Source organism: Triturus cristatus, chromosome 5_1 (genome assembly GCF_964204655.1).
Source record: "Triturus cristatus chromosome 5_1, aTriCri1.1, whole genome shotgun sequence".
Classification (NCBI taxonomy): domain Eukaryota; kingdom Metazoa; phylum Chordata; class Amphibia; order Caudata; family Salamandridae; genus Triturus; species Triturus cristatus.
This window is the reverse complement of record NC_140587.1, coordinates 432392986-432413166: the sequence shown is the minus strand read 5'-3', so window position 1 is coordinate 432413166 and position 20181 is coordinate 432392986. Positions and strand designations below refer to the sequence as shown.

General features: G+C 44.7%; 1 protein-coding gene across 1 annotated transcript in view; it reads left to right on the top strand.

Annotated features, from left to right (window-relative positions):
* Positions 1-20181, top strand: part of CPQ (carboxypeptidase Q) — a 1977691-nt gene that overhangs the window by 563689 nt on the left and 1393821 nt on the right. The gene's annotated exons all lie outside the window — the stretch shown is intronic.

Below are 20181 nucleotides of genomic sequence, written 5' to 3'. Positions count from 1 at the left end.
TTCCTTTCACCTTCAGAGCCATCCCTCTTCTCCTGCCATTCAGGAAAGCTCGTAAGACATAGTCATTCTCCGGCTAATCCCTCAGCTGGGGCAGATGTATTGATGTATAGGTTGTCCCATGCATGCTAGTCTTCAGCGCCTTGATGCCCTCAGGTGATTGTTGCACTCTATAAATCTCAAATCAAATTAAAAAATCAAAATCAAATCATCGCAAATACAATGGGTCTCAGGACCAGAACTCCCAATACCGTCTGATGAATTTGGTGGAATCTGACTGTAACCTATATAAAACCGATGTATGCTATGAACAGCACGAGCAAGAAGGTGAACTTTGGTGTTTTCCAGAAAGTAGTAACCTGACAAAAAGGTCCGAAGCCTGGTACTTGCACCTGTTGGTGGAAGTGCTCTGCATCAATGTAAATATGTACTTAGGATGTAATAGGTTACATTTTCGCACTGCTCTTTTGGGTAAAGTATTGGATTTTTCTATTGTAAGTTTCAGTTGTTTCTGGCCTTAATGATTTTTGCAGTCACTGTTTTGTGCCTCGCGGGACGCGTGCACAAAAAACTGCAGCACTAAGAATCACAACACTCTGCTGCATTGTAACTGCCTCCGCAAAACTTTTTTTCAACTCCCCACGTCAGGTACGGAAACTACCACCAACACCCATTCTCCACAAAACTAACCCTGTAACTCTTAATCAGATGGTACGCTTCCTTCACTCGGAGAGCGAACCATGACTTTACAGTCGCTGCAGCCAGGAAACGGTCTTTCTCCCCACCTGGGTCCGTGGTATGTAGTGATGATAGAGGGCCAGGCCGAATCTTGGGAAAGAACTGAAATAATTGGTACTCTCACAATTCTTATGGTGATCATCAGCATTGGAGGTCATTTTATGGCTAATACAAGTAGATTTTTGTACTTGTTCAAGCGGAGCATCATATGTCTCATGATGTGGGAACCATTTCCCAACAGTTTCCCTTTGCATTGTTCCCGAATTGGAATGTTCGTTGCAATTGCCGAGCTATGACCAAGCAATCCATGCAATAGTTTAAATCTGCTCTGAGAAGAAAAAAAGCAAGAGATAAACCGTAACTTTTGTAGCCTGTCTGCATCGTTTTAGTCTTCCTCTATGGAGAGTCTCTTTCTTTGAGGGTTGCTAGTTTAAAAAAGGGATATTAAGATGGGAGACTAAAAAGGCTGTCAGAAAGTTAAGTGGTTTGAAATTCTGAAAATATCTAAATCTAAAGCGACAAACTATCTCTAGAAGATTATGAATTATCTATATAGACCAATCATAGGTCTTGGGTATGATTGTATTTTGACGTCTTGTTCTGCTTACTACACTAGCACATTAGTTCTAGATAGTTCTACAGTTCTTTAGATAATTTGTTTTCTCATCAAATAATACTAGTTTGATAGTCCATGTGAGAAACGTGCCACCATCTTCTGCACCAGGTCTTTTCAGAGTCCTTTTTAAAAGTGATCTGGTCTTCCATAGGAATACCCCTTCATCATTCTACTTAGGCCATATAACCCTTTGCCGGCTCATAGTGCACCTCCATTTTTGTCCTAGTGTTCAATTAGAGCAACCCTGTTCTCCAAAACATCCATCGAATAATTTTCCTGTTTGGCAGCTATGTTAAAATATATACCAAATTCATTTAGGTGAACTGCAAGCTTTGCTTGAGGCGAAAGGCACCCTTCCATTATATCAAACAGGGTTACGATGAAGTATGGACACCACAGACAGTACTTTTGCATTATTGTTCATAACAAGAGATCAATCAATAACCACATTCATCACTCACTATATGTGGTAGTAATAGGCTTCTACCCAGCTGGTAATGGGGCAAACCATACCTTGCTGTTGAAGACGCTTTGGCATTGCGGTTGCATGGTTTCCGCCGATGGCTATAGCTTTATTATATAGAAGCCCCTGGATCACAGCTAGGATATGATGTGCCATCCAGGTATGTAGAAGAATCGGAATTTGCCAAGCAGAGTGACGGTAAGTTCCAATTCTATTAAGGACACGGAGGCGAGGATTATGCTTTTCTCTCTTCGCTTTTATTACAATGCGAAATCCAAGCAGCCAGAAAGATAACCAACAAAGCATCACAACAGTAAAAAAGTACAACGCCCTACAACCAGGGAGGAAGAAAACAGTGCTTAGTCCTTCCATTATTTCCACCATCCGAGGTACATAGTCCCATGTCAGTCTCTCTCCCTCCTCTTTCTTCGCGCGAGTCACACCAAATCATCACTGGTCCTGTTTTGACCCATCGTTTCCTGGAAGAACAAGGAAAACGTTAGGAGGAAGAAAAATAGTTCAAGAAACATGGCATTAACAACATGATCAACACTGTAAAATCGAGGCTGAACATTGTACATTATCTCAACTCACCCCGAAACACAAGAAGTGATTGCTTACTAACATACGGGCGGGTTCGCACTGTCGTGCACCGGGTGGGATAATCCTCGCCTACGTGTCCTTAATAGAATTGGAACTTACCGTCACTCTGCTTGGCAAATTCCGATTCTATGTCAGGACCGGAGGCTTCAGATTATGCTAGTTCAAAGCTTACTTACTACCAAATGAGCCACATCCACGACCGGTTTGAAATAATACCTTTTGAACGTAGGGTCCGAAGACCAATCCGCTGCTCGCATCAAATCCTCTAGTCGCGCTCCTAGCGCAAATGCCTTCGAGGCCATAGCGCCTCTAGCTGAATGAGCACCAAATTGCTTTGTGTCAATACCCGCTTCCTGCATGCCCCAACGCACCCACCTAGCTATTGTGGGAGAAGATACTGCCTTGTGCAGTTTCTTGAGAGCTATCAAAAGTTGACGTTCGCCCGGAGGGCGGAATTCTTGGGTCATGTCCTCATATGCCTTGAGGCATTCTACCACACACAATTTTGGTGTATCTTGAAAAGCTGGGTATGAAACTGTACGATTATGACACTTAGTCCGACGCCCTATCGTAAAAACTACTACATCAGGAGAAAAAGTTCTAGCCGAAATGTCCAAAGCCCGGACGTCCGAAACTCTCCTGCATGAGATTAAGCACAAGAGCATAGCTAGTTTAGAAGCTAGTTCTTTCAGTGAGAGATATTTATTGGGCTGCCAAGATAAAAAGAGGTCCAAAACTAAATTGACGTCCCAAAGGACCGAATAACGAGGTTCAGGGGGTAAGATAACCGTATACCTCGCAACAGTCTGCAGATTAACGGGTGTTCCCCAACTGGGTTGCCATCTAGCGGAACATGACCCGCCGAAATCGCCGATCTGATTGCATTTATAGAGCGATAGGCCAGCCCATCGGACACCAAATCTGCCAGAAAATTCAAGATGTGAACGACACCTGCGACCACGGCATCCAAATCCCGTCGAAGACACCAACGAACCCATCTCGTCCAAGCGGACCAATAACGCTTCGTGGTAGTATCGTCCCAAGTCTTTGACAGAAGGCTTTCAGCCGGCCTCGAAAGGCCTGGCACCAACGTTGCCTGAAAGTCGCCACACCATGAGGCGAAGCAGTCCCTGCGCGATCAGATGGTGAGACATCCCGTCTGGATTCTGAAGCAGATGAGGATGCTGGGGGAGTAGGATTAGAAAATCCCAAGAAAGTTCCAGAAGAACTGGAAAACAGACTTGAGACCTCCAACAAGGTGTTACCAAGATCACCTCTGCTGCCTGGCGGCGGATCTTGGCCGCCGTTCTTGTTATCATGGAGAAGGGGGGAAACGCATAACCGCTCTCCGTGGTCCAGTCCTGCAGAAAGGCATCCGTGGCAACCGCCATCGGATCCGGTCTCCAGCTGAAGAACCGAGGGACCTGATGGTCCAGGCGGGAGGCAAAGAGGTATGCTGAAAACAGCCCCAATAGAGAGTGTATTTTGCGGAAAATCTAAGGATCCAGCTTCCAGAGACTGGAATCGTAAAGGTTCCTCGAGTGCCAATCCGCAATCTGGTTGCTCCAGCCCGGCAGGTATTCCGCTGTGACCGAGATATGATGATCCAGACAGAAACCTCAAAAATCTTTTGCCAAGTTTGCCAATACATGGGAGCGAGAACCTCCTAATCGGTTCACGTAACGGACCACCGAGACGTTGTCCATTTTTAGAAGAACACAAGACTGCACCCTGTCTTTGGTCCAACATCGGACCGCAAAGGAGCCCGCTAGAAGCTCCAGACAATTGATATGAAGATTCTGCTTGTCTACGGACCACACTCCTCCGGTGGAAAAATCCCCGCACCGAGCACTCCAGCCTGACCTGCTGGCGTCGGACTCTATGATGAGGTCTGGAACCGAACCAAAAATCACTCGTCCGTTCCAAGCTTCCATGTGGGATAACCACCACATGACCTCTTTCCCGGCCTCCGCCGAGAGGGGAATTAAATGATCATACGACTTCCCTCTCCTCAGATGATACGCCTTGAGGCGTTGGAGGGCCCGATAATGTAGAGGCCCCGGGAAGATCTCCTGAATTGACGATGAGAGAAGGCCCACCACTCGGGCCAGATGATGTAAAGAGGTGTAGGGTCTGGAGAGGGTCTGGCGCAATTCATGTCGAATTTTCACCATCTTTCGAGACGGAAGACTCAAAGTCAGTTGGACAGAGTCCACCACGAACCCGAGAAAGGTTACCTTTTGAGAAGGCTGGAGAACCGATTTGGTCTCGTTGATACTGAAACCTAGGCCCTGCAGAAGAGATACCGTCTGTTGACGTTGGATGGCCAGGGTCCGAGGGCATTGAGCCATCAGGAGCGGATTGTCCAAATACACGATCATACGAATACCCTGAGCGCGGAGGAACTCCACTGCCAGATGCAGCACCTTTGTAAAACACCAAGGGGCTGAGGAAACACCGAATGGAAGGGCGGTGAACTCGTACACCAAATCCCTCCAACAAAACTGCAGGAACTTTTGATGTGGTGGGTGGATGGGAACTACCAGGTACGCATCCTTCAAGTCCAGGCGCGCCATCCAGTCGGACGGCAAGAGGACGTCGCGAAGCAGATGGATTCCCTCCATCTTGAAATGGCGATACACCAACCACCCGTTGAAATCCTTGAGGTTGATAACTGGGCGCCAGCCTCCGTCGGCTTTGTCCACCAGAAAGATATTGCTGAGGAACCCATGAGGGTGCAGAGTTGATCGGCAAATGGCTCCTTTGCAGAGCAGCTCGGAGATCTCCTCGTCGATCAACTGTGCTTCAAGAGCGCTGAACGATATCGGGCAAGGGGTTGCTCCTGCTGTGGGCTTTCGAAAAACTCTATATAAAACCCCTGAACGGTCTGAAGGACCCATGCGTCTGAAGTAATGTCTGCCCACGCATCTCGAAAGGCCGCCAGTCGACCCCCAATGCAAACTTGTGAAGCAGGGAGCACACTTACCGTTGGAATGTCCACCTCCAGCGTTGGCCTTGAAGCTCCCGCGTCCTCTGAAACGTTGGCCTCTTGTCAGGTAGAAGTTTGTCTAGTTCGCTGTAGTGTTACACTGCCCGCGACCAGAGCCTTGTCCCCGTGCTGGGTTTTGCTGTGACCCGCGGCCGGGCGAGTGGCCCCTGCCTCGCCCAGCCCCACGGAAAACCCGCTGATTAAACACTCTTTTGATACTGGACTAGGCCTTGTCCATTGAAGTGAATGTTGCAACAAACTTTCCTAATTCTTTAACAAAGGGGTCGCCGAAGAGGCCCCCTTGGGCCACGGCACCCGCCTCCGAAGAAGCCAAATCACCAAGTTTGGGGTCTAGCTTAATCAAAAGCGAGCGGCGACGCTCGGTGGAGAGGGCACAATTTGCGTTGCCCAGAAAGATAATACCCCTCTGGGCCCAATTGGAAAGGACCTCGGGGAAATAGGAGATCCTGAGACCTTGGCCTCTTCCGCCATGTCCAGTATTTTTGTCATTGGTCCGATGGCATCGAGGAGTTTATCCTGACAGAACCGCCAGGACCTGTCAATGCCTTTCCTGGGATCCTTCATGTGTTTGGCCAAAAAGGTGGCCATCTTAGGATCCAACTCCAGGGTGTAAGCTATTTTATCGTCCAAAGAGGGCCTGGGCACTCCGCCCGTAGACAACCTCAAGCCTCCAAGAGGCTTGCGGAGCCATCCCACGACAAACCTAGCCACCTTGTCGCCGGGAACCCAGGCCGCCGAACGCGGGTGCATGATGTCATCAGGGTTAAGCATGTCAGCATCCTCAGCAGCTGTAGAGGTGGAAGGGGTCGCATCCGGGCGCCAAGGCCGTGAAGACCCTGCGTCATCATCAGCATCATCATCCGTTGCGGGAATTGGGGGGGTCTAAGGGGTCCTAAGGGGCGGCCGCCAGGAGGGGCGCGGGGGTGATTGGTGGCGCTGAAGCCAAAAATGCAGACTTAAGGCGGGCAAAAGCGTCAACGTCCACCCCTTCAGGCCGCTGTTTCTTGGCCGGTGGAGGTTGCACACCGGACGGCGGAATAGAATCCGAAGGAGGCTCCGCTCGCGCTGCTGCCAATTTAGTGCACTCCTGAACAATCTTCTCAGAGAGGCGTTGTTCCATAGGGCCAACCACCTCATTAACCACTCGGTAGATTGAGATGTGGTCCGCCTCATAAAAATCATCATCCCAGGGTAGATACCCCTGGACCTCCTCCTCATAATATTCTGACTGATCTTCCATAGTTGAGGGGAGACAATACTGCCCAAAGACACAGATCAAGTGGGGAGCCAGGTAACAGAGGAGTCTTCTATTTATTTAGAAGCTGGGCACTACAGAATTAATGTGGGGAACAAAACCCCACCAATGAGGGCAGACTAAAAGACTGCACAGATGTAGGTAACCCTAAGGATCACAATAGGGCTGCCCTCACCCCAGACGTGCTAGCCCTCAACTGGGCTGTCTGCCTCCCAGCGCGTCCAACGCTTAATGCGTGAGAAAGAACTGGGCGCGTGTGTGCGCTGACCGTTATTCGCAACGACAAAGTTGTGCACCACCCCGCTCGAGCACGTTATCAGCGGGAATGACCCCAAGTACAGACCCCCGCCGGGGCGTAGAAGAAAAGGATATATTGCGGGGAAATACAACCCGTAAACACGGGCGTCTCGGTTAGGCAGACGGGGACAAGGCTCTCGACTCCTCGCTCTCACAGCGCGACTCCTCTATGAGGATCGGCGCCGCAAGAGCAACGAGTGGAGTGAGTCCCTCTAGCGGGCTTTCGAAGCACCGCACCAGCAGGGGTCACGGCCGCGTAAGGAGCGGAACAACGCTCCCGCGGCTGATTAAGGAATCTGTCAAGGCAAAGAAAGAGCAACAATGCAAAGACAATATCAATAACCCTACAAAACCGGCAATTATTAAATACCAGGAGAATAGTAAAAAACAACTTAACTGCCTGCGAAGCAGCGAAGAAAGAGGAGGGAGAGAGACTGACATGGGACTATGTACCTCAGATGGTGGAAATAATAGAAGGACGAAGGACTGTTTTCTTCCTCCCTGGTTGTAGGGAGTTGTCATTTTTTACTGTTGTGATGCTTTGTTGGTTATCTTTCTGGCTGCTTGGATTTCGCATTGTAATAAAAGCGAAGAGAGAAAAGCATAATCTGAAGCTTCCGGTCCTGACATAGAATTGGTACAAACAGTGGATTGAAAGAAGGCTGGGTCTTGCCACTTTATCTTGTTTATATATTTGACATGGGCCAATCTCAGAGCCAGGGCATATGTTTTTCTCTGTGGAAATGACTCTCCCAAATGACGGTCTATGCCCATGGCACTGTCTTTTTTCGATGTCACTTGGACTTCTGTGTTCTCTGTATGAATCAAGCATATGATCTGCACATTAATGTCAAACAAGGAATTTGTTGCTCAAACACAAACTCTGTTGGTGCTTGGGGTTCCAGTCTGTGCAACTAGTTCCAGCATTCACATCCCTGGGCATCTGTATTGACAGGCTGGCTAGTGACAGATTTCACACCAAACAAAGTGTAATTTCATTTGTATTATGTCAGTAGGAGCAGTGGAGTAGCAAGCTCAGGTGGTACCCGGTGCGGAAAATTTCTTGTCACCCCCAGCTTGATAAAATAGCAAAAATATGGTTTAAAACACATAATTTTGCCATTTTGTCACCCCCCTCAGTGATGACACCCAGGGCGGCCCGCACCCACCGCACCCCCCTTCCTACGCCACTGAGTAGGAGATGACACCGCATGAGGTTCGTGTCTCTTTATTGTGCTTTTAAGGGTTTCTCTTCATGTATTGTTGTATTATGCTGCTTTATACTATAATAGCTCACAACCTGAAAAATAAATTGTTTCACGCCTTATCTTTTGTTTAAACTCTTATTATGCTGCCGGTTTTCCAACTTATTTCGATGATCAGATACGGTCCCGCAAACGCAGGTTCAGTTTCAGTTTGGAGTAACAAAAATAGCGATTGCTCAAGGAGCAACATCTGTAAAATTTCTGTTTAGACTAAAGGCTTGTTGAAGTATTTTTTAATAAGGGATTAATGTTAGTTCAGTAGGGCATGTAGGAGTAATCCTTTGTAGGACTGTTTGTTTAAGCCTTTAAGAGTTTATAGCACTTCCGGTGTGAGAAGATCGAGTGCCGGATATTCAGTATGCTTCCATTAAACAATTATTTAAAAATAGTCCACAGTCCTATTTTGTTAACGTAAATACGGCTATTGTCTCCAAGAGAAAAAAGTCAAACTTTTCCACCCATATTATTTACACCTATTTTGAACTTGAAGTTCCCGCTGTTGGCCTCGAGGAGGAATTTGAGAGATGGTAATCTCCTTTTTCACTACCTCCATCTACCCAAGTAATCTCTTAGGCAGCCGGGCGGAAAACTTTGTCTTGGGGTAGCTGTAGGTTGCAATGTTGAAATGCACAATGATGGGGCCCTTCTACAGAGTATGAAGCGGGACCTCTGAGTCTCCCATTTGCACATACATTTATTGGTCTTGGACTGAGTGGGGGCCCGTGACGGGTTAGGGGACCCCCATGCTGCAGAGGCCGGCATTACGACATTGGTAGGTTGTGTTGATGTAGGACTGAGTATATAGGCCCACCTTCTATGCTTATAGCCTAGTGTAAGTCAGGAGAGGAATCCTTTACTGACAATGTTAATTACTGGTCAACCGCCACTCACCCTAAATCTTTGATGCAAAAAGAAATGCATTCTTGACCCTCAAGTATACCACAGATAGTTTACATGGATGTATTCCAAATAACGTCTCCACATTGTAAAAGTTCAATTATCAACAGTACATTGATGTCAATGTTTACTTCAAGGTGGAATTCAATCTCCTTCCTATGGGACCATATTGCAAGTTCACTTTTTTGCCAATGGATCAGAGTTCCCCTACAAAAACTTCAAAACTACTGATACCAAATATTCTAAAATGTGTGCTTTAATTATTTCCTTGGCCGGGCCCATTGCTTGTGTGGCGGTAACCAACGCGTGTGTACTTAAGAGCAAAAAAAACAGGTTTGCCTGTACAGCCCGCTTTGAACTAGGCTCAAACTAACTCGCACATAATGGGTTCTCTCTTTTAGGGGCACAGTGGCTGAGATAAAATTGATGGCACTGATTTTCAGTGGTGACAGGTGATCTTTCACACAGGTGGGGCGTAATACCTGGCCCACATTGGGGAACACACCCAGGCCCCCTTACGGAATCATACCACTACTGCCAAAACATTTCAATTCACTTCTGAACATCTGTAATGTACGTTTAGTGTCTGCTGTCTTCTCATCACATAACAGCTTCCTTCTATGAACTGGGTCTTTTGACTCAGTGGATTAATTCATCCACTGCAAGGATCTGTCACAGATTTAAATCTAGGCGGGTCCAATCACTCTGACATATTTCTGAGGTTGATAAATTGAGTATTGATGAGTTGGGTATTGATGCACATCTGTTATTTTAGTGCTAAGACATTCTTCAAGGTAACTATGTGCTTTAAAAATAAATGTTATGTTACAACATCATAATAACCCGCTACAGCTTAGGATACTCGTCAAATATAACTGTAATGCTATGTACTATGTACTATGTACTGTTTTTGTGTAGACAATTTGTGATTAAAATGTTTGATGCTGCAAAATTAGTTACCCACAAAGCAAAACACTTTCTTGTGTACCTCAAAAGGCTGCTCCTTGTTAGACACAGCGTTTTCTACATGTTGCTTGGTCTTTTTCTCAGGCCAAAATGTTTTACCAAATATCGCTCGCCCTTTAATTACCGAGAGAAAACCAGGTTTATGCTGTCCGTGAAGAGCATGAAAAGTGCTACCGGAAAAGATGAGTGTGTCTTTTGTGACACCCACAGTGGATCCAGCATTACTTCCATGTTGCTTTGTGAATTCAGGGTTATGAATTTGGAGTTGAATAAGGCTCCTCAAAATCTCAGTAGGCTAGGCTCACAGAATTCCTAAGGTAAAACAATCAAGATATATATATATATATATATATATATATATATATATATATATATATATATATATATATATTACCTACTGGCGGTCGCCAGTAGGTAGTTATAGTTAGGACCCCTTTTCCATAGGAAATCCGCAACATTCTATTTTGAATAACTTTGGCGCCGGTCGATGAATCCTCGCGAATTTCTCAAAATAGGTGGGGCGCTACGCTCCGCTCCTACCCTGAAAGTCTCGGGGGGATTCGTCAAGCGGGGGCTGAGATAAAAGGGGGGTCCCAAAACGCGTTTTTCCCATGCATTTTTCCATAGGACCTTTAGACAGAGCTACAGCCCGAACGGCTGAACAGAATTACTAGAAATTTGGCAGAGAGGTAGTCCCTATGTCAAGGAAGTGCCTTTTGTAGGTTTGGTGTAAATCTGTTCAGTAGATTCTGAGAAAATAGCCTTTAAATCAATATATATATCTGAGCCCGCTTACGGTACGCTTACCGTACGCTTACCGTACGCGTACGGTGGCGTGCGCGAGCGCGATTCTGATTGGCTCTTAGATCTTAGTAAACATTCGAATCGGCCGAAACCAGGAAGCGGCGTCCGCCATTTTGTCTCTCGCACTGAGTGTTATTTATCAAACATGATGCCCAAAAACATGTTACGGGGCTGTTTTGACAACTCCCTCCCACATAGTCATGTTGAGGGAGTCCCCAAACATCCCCCAAGAGCAAAAACGTTTTTTTTTTTTTTCGGCAATTTCGCCGAGTACGCTTACCGTACGCTTACCGTAAGCGTACGGTAAAAAATAGAAATAAAAAAAACACTATCCACACTCACCCCACCCCCTGTGCTTTTGGTGGCTGTAGGCCACCAAATGTACAGGGCTTATGACATCAGTAAAAATACTATATTTTGGCAACATGAAATTATAAAATCGAAATAAAAAAAACACTATCCACATTGACCCCACCCCCTGTGCTTTTGGTGGCCGAAGGCCACCAAATGTACAGGGCTTATTAAAGTTGATAAAAACCGTGCACGGAACGCACTGCGTTAAGTGGGCGCGCACGCCTCGAATGGCGTAAAGTAACTTAGCATTTAAAAAACCGTACAAATTCACTGAAAAAACCATAGGTTTCACACACGTTATAGTTAGGAATTAGCATTTAAAAAACCTTGCAAATTCAATGAAAAAACCATAGGTTTCACACATGTTATAGTTAGCGGAAATTTTACTGATAAAAAACCAATGAAATTGCCCCGTTATAGTTAGTGCTGGCAACTATAACTCACGCGACCGCAATCTTCTGCTGATGACATATGTGTCTTTATAAAAAAAAATATTTGTAATATATGTGTAGCTAAAAATGTATGGAAGAAGACATGGGCAAATAAGTGTCTAAATACAGTATTAGCATCAGCAGAGGATTGCGGTCGCGTGAGTTATAGTTGCCAGCACTAACTATAACGGGGCAATTTCATTGGTTTTTTATCAGTAAAATTTCCGCTAACTATAACATGTGTGAAACCTATGGTTTTTTCATTGAATTTGCAAGGTTTTTTAAATGCTAATTCCTAACTATAACGTGTGTGAAACCTATGGTTTTTTCAGTGAATATATATATATATATAATCAGCACCCTGTCTATCTTTCACAGACTCAAGCACCTCAACCTGAAATTCTTCCCTCCACTTTCCATGAATGGCATCCTCATTGTCAGCCACGGCCCGTATAGGGCGTGTTAGTGGGGCGGTGACGTGGGGTGGGGGGTTGTAAAATGCAGCATACGGCCGATTTCAGGTAAATTACGAAAACAATAAATATAACGAATTTTGTTGCGCGCGCTGGATCGCATTTGGCGATGCAGCGCACGCAACGAAATTCGTGGCCAATCTAATTAGGGTGATGCTTAAAAAGCAAGCTAAAAATCTGAGTTTAGCATAGTGTGCCGCCCAACTGGTAATTTGCTGCTTCTGTCATTGCATCCGGATTTATAATACAACAAGTAAAATTACACCTACAATAAGCCAGGACTATCAGGACTATTGGCATTGCCATTGGTTGTTAGTTGCACAAGATAAATAAGCAACAACTATGGCTTCTTTGTATAGAATATTGAAAATGCTTCTGTTCTGAAATGATGAGACTGTGAAAGACCTACAATTAATCTCTTTAAAGTTACATCAAAGGAAATAAAGGGTGGGACTGCTGCAGAGTTAAGACTTTTTTTTACATCCTGAGGGTGAGTGCAAAAATGGGCAGCCCGATTGGGACCCTTCTCAGCACCTGCTTTTTAGAACTGCCAGTGCTGAGCACTGGCAGGACCCGGCCCGCGTAAAGCCCGGGATCAAGTATTTCCATCATGTGTAACTGTACTCCCCCCTGTGTTTTTTTTCTTATCACCCTATGAATGCTTATCAAAATATTCTGCGCAGTTGTCTTGCATTTCCATCAATTTTCTGTTACCTTTGTGTGTTTTCAACCAAGTCATTAAGGTAGAAAGGGTAAAAAGCTTAGGAGGCTATGAGATTCAAACTAAGGGCCTCATTAAGATGGCGGTGAGACCGCTACTGACAGCCTGTCGGTGGCGGTCCCACCACCATCCATAGAAGCGGTCTGACCGCTGGATTATGATCCGCCGTTTGGAGGCATTGGTCATAGGGACAGACTGGTGCTTTTCTGACGGGCTCCAGGAGCCCGTCGGGACAGCAGTCTAACCGTAATCCCTACAATACGGAGAGTGCCTGCTCAGGCACTGCCATAGGGATTATGATGCCTGTATCCCTCCGCCTGCACATGGCGGTCTGACTGTCATGTGCAGGCTTACGGAAAGGGACTTTGGGAGCCCCTAGTAGGGCCTCCGTCCCCCGTTGGCCTCCGCTATGGGACTTGGAGGGGCACACGTGGTGCCCCCCAAGCATCCATGGACCCTGTGCCAGGTACCTCATGCCTGTTTCTATTGTGGCATGTGCTGCAGCCCTTTCCGTGCCGCTGCACAAGCTGCAAAAGAAAACGGTATGTGGATCGTAAATTGGTGGGTGCAACAGCCAACTGCATGTCAGCCGGTATCCATCCCGCAAAGATGGCGGTCGGATGCTCGTCTGAACGCCATAATAATAAGGCCCTTACTCTCAAAGTCGTTTTCGACTCAGGAAGGAATGATGCAAGGTTGAGTGGGCAATAGTATTCAAACCAACTCAGACACTTATTTTATCAGCAAATAAAGTAAACACGAGATGCTGAAAGTGTAACTGGAATCAAATTAGAAACTCGGATTTTAACAATTGGTAGCTTCCACTTTGCGCTGGCTTGCACAGTGTTTGAATGTTATCAGTGCACGAAGCCTGTGTTGCAGTGCACAGATGCCCTTCATTGCTGCACATAGAGGAAACAAAATAGAGGGACCATTCATTGTAACACTGCCATTCTTAGTACTGAATCAATGCTTTTGCAAATATTGCAAGAAATGTAAAAGTATGTAACTTGTATTTTACCCTTTTCTCTCTATCACTGTCTCATTTCTACTGTTTTGAAATTAATTCACTGGCTTCTTGTCCGATCCTGTATTTCTATTAAGGTGCTCAGTATCAGTGCTTAATTTGAGCCGGAGCTTTCCGGTGCTAAGCACCTGCACTTAATTTGTTTCCGGTGCTGGGCACCGGCACCTAATTGTTAACCTCATTATTAAAACAGTCCACCACATGGTGGCGCTGCTCATATTAATTTAGAGATGGGCAGAACAATGGTTGATTAGGAATACAATATACATTAAAATTGCTAATACCTGCCTTCCCAGCCATTCCTTTAGCTTTGGGGACCTGGAATAGACTGAAGTGTCGCATTTACATGCCGGAGTGATGGTTAGTAGCTGTTTTGGCAGCTATGACAAGGGCGATGGGTGGTGCAAGCTGCAGTGGGCTCCTGGTCATAGCCCTGGTACTTAAGATTTTACAAATTAAGCACTGCTCAGTATATTTCATGGAGCACTATATGCTACTGCCCTAAATTGTATTCATAAATGGCTGAAAATGTACCTGCCAACTAGAACTCTTCAATCATCAGCTCATAAAGTATTAATTACACCTATGTTTAGAAGGACTCTGAAATTTTGAAGTACTTTTTATGTCGTGCTTGTGACTGCCCTCGCAGATGTGAGACTATTGTTTACAGTAAAGGGCTTGCCATTGCCTACCATTTGTTGGCTTAGTTTCACTCTTCTTTGCTGCCTCCTAATTGGCCAACACAGGCCAAGCGCCACTTCTGTTAGTTTTTGTGGAGCATGAACCAATTGTAGATTGATTCCACTTAATTAGTGCCCATCTGCTGCTCACACTGTGATTGAGATACTATTTCTTCGACCCTCCTCCCGCTTCCCATGCCCTCGTCTGGTTCTCCCTCCCTCCTATCCTGCACCTCCCTCATTTTGCTTTTCCCATATCCCCCTCCCGCTGTCTGTTATTGCTGCTCCTTCCCCCACCTGCTTTTTTCAACATATTGCACTGCGGCGTGGGCTGCTGTATAACATGGTTTTAAAAAAAGTGATATAGAACGGTTAACGCTGGCGGCGTCATACTGCATTTTTATTAAAATCTTTGACTAAGCCAATTGATCTCGCCAATGCTTGTTCTATCTTAGCCCCATACTTGTGGAATGTTCTCCTTCTACAACTTTAAAGTATCCCTCCGCATCCTAAAGACCCTGCTTTTCAGTGAGTCTTTTCATTCAGCTGTGTGACTGGCTGAAAACACAATTGGTACCTGCAGTGCCAAGAGACCCTCACTCTCTTAAAATCCTTATAACTTAACATATTTATTCTATGCCAGTTTACTGCTGTAATACATCTGACCTCTTCACTTCCTGTACTCTAGTGGGTCATTTCATACTCCAGAGATGGAAGGCGATTCACAGATAGCAAATTGAAGTCATATATGGTAAATGTTTTTTGGTTAATATATTTTGAGGATTTACTGGCAAGGGCCAACATTTTTTATTAAAGAACATTGTATACCTTTTTAATGACCCATCGGAGGCAACTGAAAAGTAATATATTTGGTGTGTGAAAATTCAGTGTTTTTCTTGTGCTTGTCAGATGAAAATATTACCAAATGGGCATGTTCTAAAACTGAACGTTCCAGTCCAAAATGTGGTTCAGTGGGTAACATCGCAAGTATCTTGCATGGATAGGTCTCTTTTTGAAGCAGGTGAGTATCACATGGATGCCTATTTTTCACCACATTTAGGCCAGAATTCTTAAAAGTATTGGATTGCAAATACTTCTTTTTTATTTTTTTTTTAGTTCAAAAGATCTTTATTAGAGAAGTAGGGTGTCAATACATAAGAAAAATTAAAGCATAACAGCAAAATAATAAGTAGAATAAGCATGTCTTTGGAGTTAAACATGAAACTAAGAAATAACAAATAATTGAGGCTATATAACAGAAATCAGTACTAGAAATATTATGCAATAAAATGAAATACGGAGAATGCAAAGGAACAAAAAAGGTCAATCAGGGAGGCTTGGGGACCTCCTGCTGAAAGGCAGGCAAATGGGACAAGCGCTTAGCGCAAATATCAAGGTACAAAGTCACAGGTAACCAAAGGTCCTGCCGTTTTTTAGCCAGACTAAGGGGATATATAAGAACGGTATCCAGCCTGTGATTATGGCATATATTGTACCACCATGCCTTAAAAGAGATATTAGTAAAGTTTTTCCAATTTACAGTAATTTGCTGGAATGCAACAGCTAGCAACAGGTCAACAATTTGCACATTAAAATCAACATCTGCCCAGCAGGAAGAAAGACTTCCTAAAAAAACATTGACAAAGGAAAAGGGAAATGCAGTGTGAAATATGGCTTTAATCTGGGCCCAAACTTGTTTCCAAAAATTGTTCACAGCAGTACACGAAAAAAGCATGTGGAAAAGAGTAGCCCTGGGTGTCGAGCAGGACCAGCAATGGTCAGGAATTAAAGGAAATCTCTTATTCAACACATGGGGTGAAAAAAGAAGTCTGTTATAAATAAAAAATAGGGTTTGCGTAAGGGAGGCAGCCCTGGATGACTTGCGAAGTTTGGTCCACACTTTATCCCAAAGAGAGGTGGGCCAAGAAATATCAAGGTCAGATTCCCATTGTTCCTCTACCGTGGATTTTGGCCTGGGGGTGAGAGTCTTGTGAAATGAGCGGTAAATTAATGATGCAGTATTATGGGTGCGAAGCAAGGAGTGAAGGCGTAGAGTGGGGTTGGAAGGATCGGGCTGGGCGGGAGAGTTGGAAAGTTGGATATAGGTGGACATTACTGCATTCTTGAGCGCGAGGTAATTACGGGCAAAGGAGGAGGGGAGGTTGAAGTTATGGCGAAGAACAGAGAAAGGTAAGAAATCAGAGCCAGAAAAGAGATGAGATACCCAGATCAGTCCTTTTTGTCTCCAAGATTTCCAATAAAAGGGCTTATGGTTAATGAGCATGCTATTGTTATACCAAATTGTGGTATTGAGAAAATCGGCTGCAGAAAGAGGAGGGCTTGGGGAAGTGGAAAGAAGAAGCTTGGTGGTGAATTTATGAATGGGAGTGGAATTGAGCTGGGGTTTACGGGAAAAAGAGAGATATTCAGCGAAGGTAAAGGGGGATAGAGAAAGACGCTCAATAACAAGCCATAGAGGGGGAGAATCAACAGGCTCTCGCAACCAAAGAGAAGCTTGTCGCAGAAGGAAAGCTTTGTGGTAAGTGGGAAAATCTGGAAAATTGACTCCACCCTCTGATTTGGGAAGTCGTAATCTGTACAAGGACATACGCGCTTTTTTGCCTGACCAGAGGAAAGAAGAAAGAATAGTGTTGATTTTCCTAAAAAATTTAGCTGGAATAGGAATTGGAATGTTGGAAATAGTGTAAAGAACTATTGGGGAAAGCATCATTTTAATCGTGTCGAGGCGACCCCACCAGGAAAGGTAAAGTGGGTGCCACCTGGAAGTAAGGTCAGACAGTCTCTGGGTACACTTGCTAAGGCATAATGAGACAGTGTCTGAAAGGGAGGGGGTAATATGCAAACCAAGATACTTGATATGCGAGGCATTCCAAGTGAAATTGGACACAACAAAATCAGGTTTGAAGGTGAATTTCGTGAGGGGTAAAATTTCACATTTGTCATTATTCAACTTATAACCGGAAATTTGGGAGTATTCACGGACTTCAGTTAGAAATGCAGGAATGGAGATGGCAGGGTTGGAAATAAAGAGAAGGATGTCATCCGCATAGGCAGCAAGTTTAACCCCTTCAGCGCGGCGCGGATTTCCGCGCCACGCTGAAGATTCCGTGCGCGGGCGGGGCCATGACGGAACGGTTCCGTCATAAGCACAGCCCAACCGACGTGCATGACGGAACCGTTCCGTCAAGTGCGTCGAAGGGGTTAATGTTTGTCTGAGAACAGTGGAAACCATGCAGATTAGGATTTTGGGGAAGTTTTGAGAGGAAGGGTTCTAAAGCCAGATTAAAAAGGAAGGGGGAAAGGGGGCAGCCCTGACGAACTCCTCTACCTAAGTTGAAGAAAGAAGAGATTAGGCCATTAGCACAAACCGCCGCTCTGGGATTGGAGTACAGGAAAGAAACAAAGGAAAACAAATTAGGACCAAACCCAAACCATCTGAGGGCGGAGAAAAGAAAAGTCCACTCTACTCTGTCAAACGCTTTTTCTGCGTCTAGAGCAATTGCTGCTAACGAATCCTGAAATCGTGAGGATTTGGACAGTACATTAAACAGAAGTCTGGTATTGTCTGAGATGAAACGACCCTTAACAAATCCAGACTGCTCTGGGCCCAATAATTCAGGAAGAAAGGGGTCTAATCTTATGGCAAGGGATTTAGCGTATATCTTGTAATCAATGTTGACTAAAGAAATTGGTCTATAATTCTTGCAATACTGGGTATCTTTTCCTTCTTTGGGTATTATGCATATGTGGGCGTCTGAGAAAGTGCCAGAGGAAGTACCACTAAGGACAAAAGAATCAATAAGAGAGTGTAATCTGGGTAGTAATAATTTAGAGAATTGCAAATAAAATTCAACAGTAAATCCATCCGGACCCGGGGCCTTATCCTTCTTAAGTGACTGAAGCGCAGTATATAGGTCGGAACTGGAGATGGGCGTTTCAAGAGTGGATAAGTCAACAGGGAAATTGGGGGGAGCCTGAATGCTAGAGAAGAAGTTAACAAGGGATTGGAGAGTAGGGTGAGTTTCAGAAGAATAAAGCGTGGCATAAAAGCGGGAAAATTCTTCTAAAATATCAGCATCCGTATGTTTTAAAACAGAATTAGCATCAAAAACAGACTCAATATTCAGTTTGTGTTGCTTAACTTTTAAATAATTGGCTAAAACCTTCCCCGCTCTGTTCTTACCCCCATACAATTTTGAACTAGATTTTAACAGATATAACGAAGCATCATCAGTGGATTGTTTGTTAAATTGCATCTTAGCTTCAATAAGAGTAGTCAAACTTTCCTGCGAATGGGAGGTATAAAAGGAGTGCTCCAGTTTTTTAATCGTAAGGAGAAGATCGCTGGTGCGCTTACGAGCGGTTTTACGCTTTTTAGCCACAAAATCAATGATGAAACCCCTGGCTGCAGCTTTGTAAGCGTCCCAAATAACATGCTTGGGCACATCGGGCATATCATTAATGGCAAAAAATTCTGTGGTAAATTCCTCAAAGGAGGTAGTGAATTTGGGATCAAGAAGGAGAGTGTTATTGAAGCGCCATCGCTTTGGCCCAGTGGCTTTGGGTAAAACATCAATGTTAACCAAAACAGGGGCATGATCAGAGAACAAAATGGGGCCAATGTCGGCGTGAGTGAGTGACTGAGAGATATGATGGAAAAGAAAAATATAGTCAATGCGGGACTGGGATTGGTGAGATGGGGAGTAAAAAGTAAACTCTTTAGTAGTAGGATTGCATAAACGCCAGACGTCAACTAGTTTGTGCTGGGAAACTGCCTGAACAAACAACTTGTGAGACTTATTGGGTACATAGGATACTTTGGAATGTCTATCCAAAAAGGGGTCATGGGGTAAGTTGCAATCTCCTGCCATAATAAAATTATCATCAATGTATTCAGAAATACGGGAAGCCATTGTACGCCAAAAGGCGGGGTCACCACCAGTAGGTGCGTAAATGTTGAAAAGGGAGATGGGGATACCCTTCGAGGAAAGTTTGACATACAACCATCTGCCCTCGGGATCTGACTCAGAAGACAAGAGAGAGTGAGAGAGAGATTTGCGAACTAACACAGCCACACCATTTCTTTTACCATCCCCGGGGGCAGAGAAAACATCACCAACCCAACCCCTCTTGAGCTTGGCAGCTTCAACATCGGACAAATGTGTTTCTTGCAAGAAGGCAATGTCTACATTTAATTTGGCTAGATGAGAAAGAATTTTTTGCCTCTTAATGGGAGAATGAAGACCTTTAACATTCCAGGATACAATACGCACTGACATTAAAGATTATTAAGAGAAGAATACAAAGAGGGAATAAAACATTGAAAGAAAGCCTCGTAAAAAATAAAAGACGTAGGAAAAAGAAAGAAAGGAAGAGAATAGAGAAGAAATGAAAAGGACAGAAATAGGCAGAGGAAGAGAAGACTGAGAAATGCCATAAAGATAGAGGAAAGCCAAAGTGTTACTAAGATCAGTGAAACGACAAGAAAAAGTCCGGAGATATTAATAATAAAGGTCCAGTGAAAGAGAAACCAGAACATGCGCAAAGAGACCAATGAAAAAAT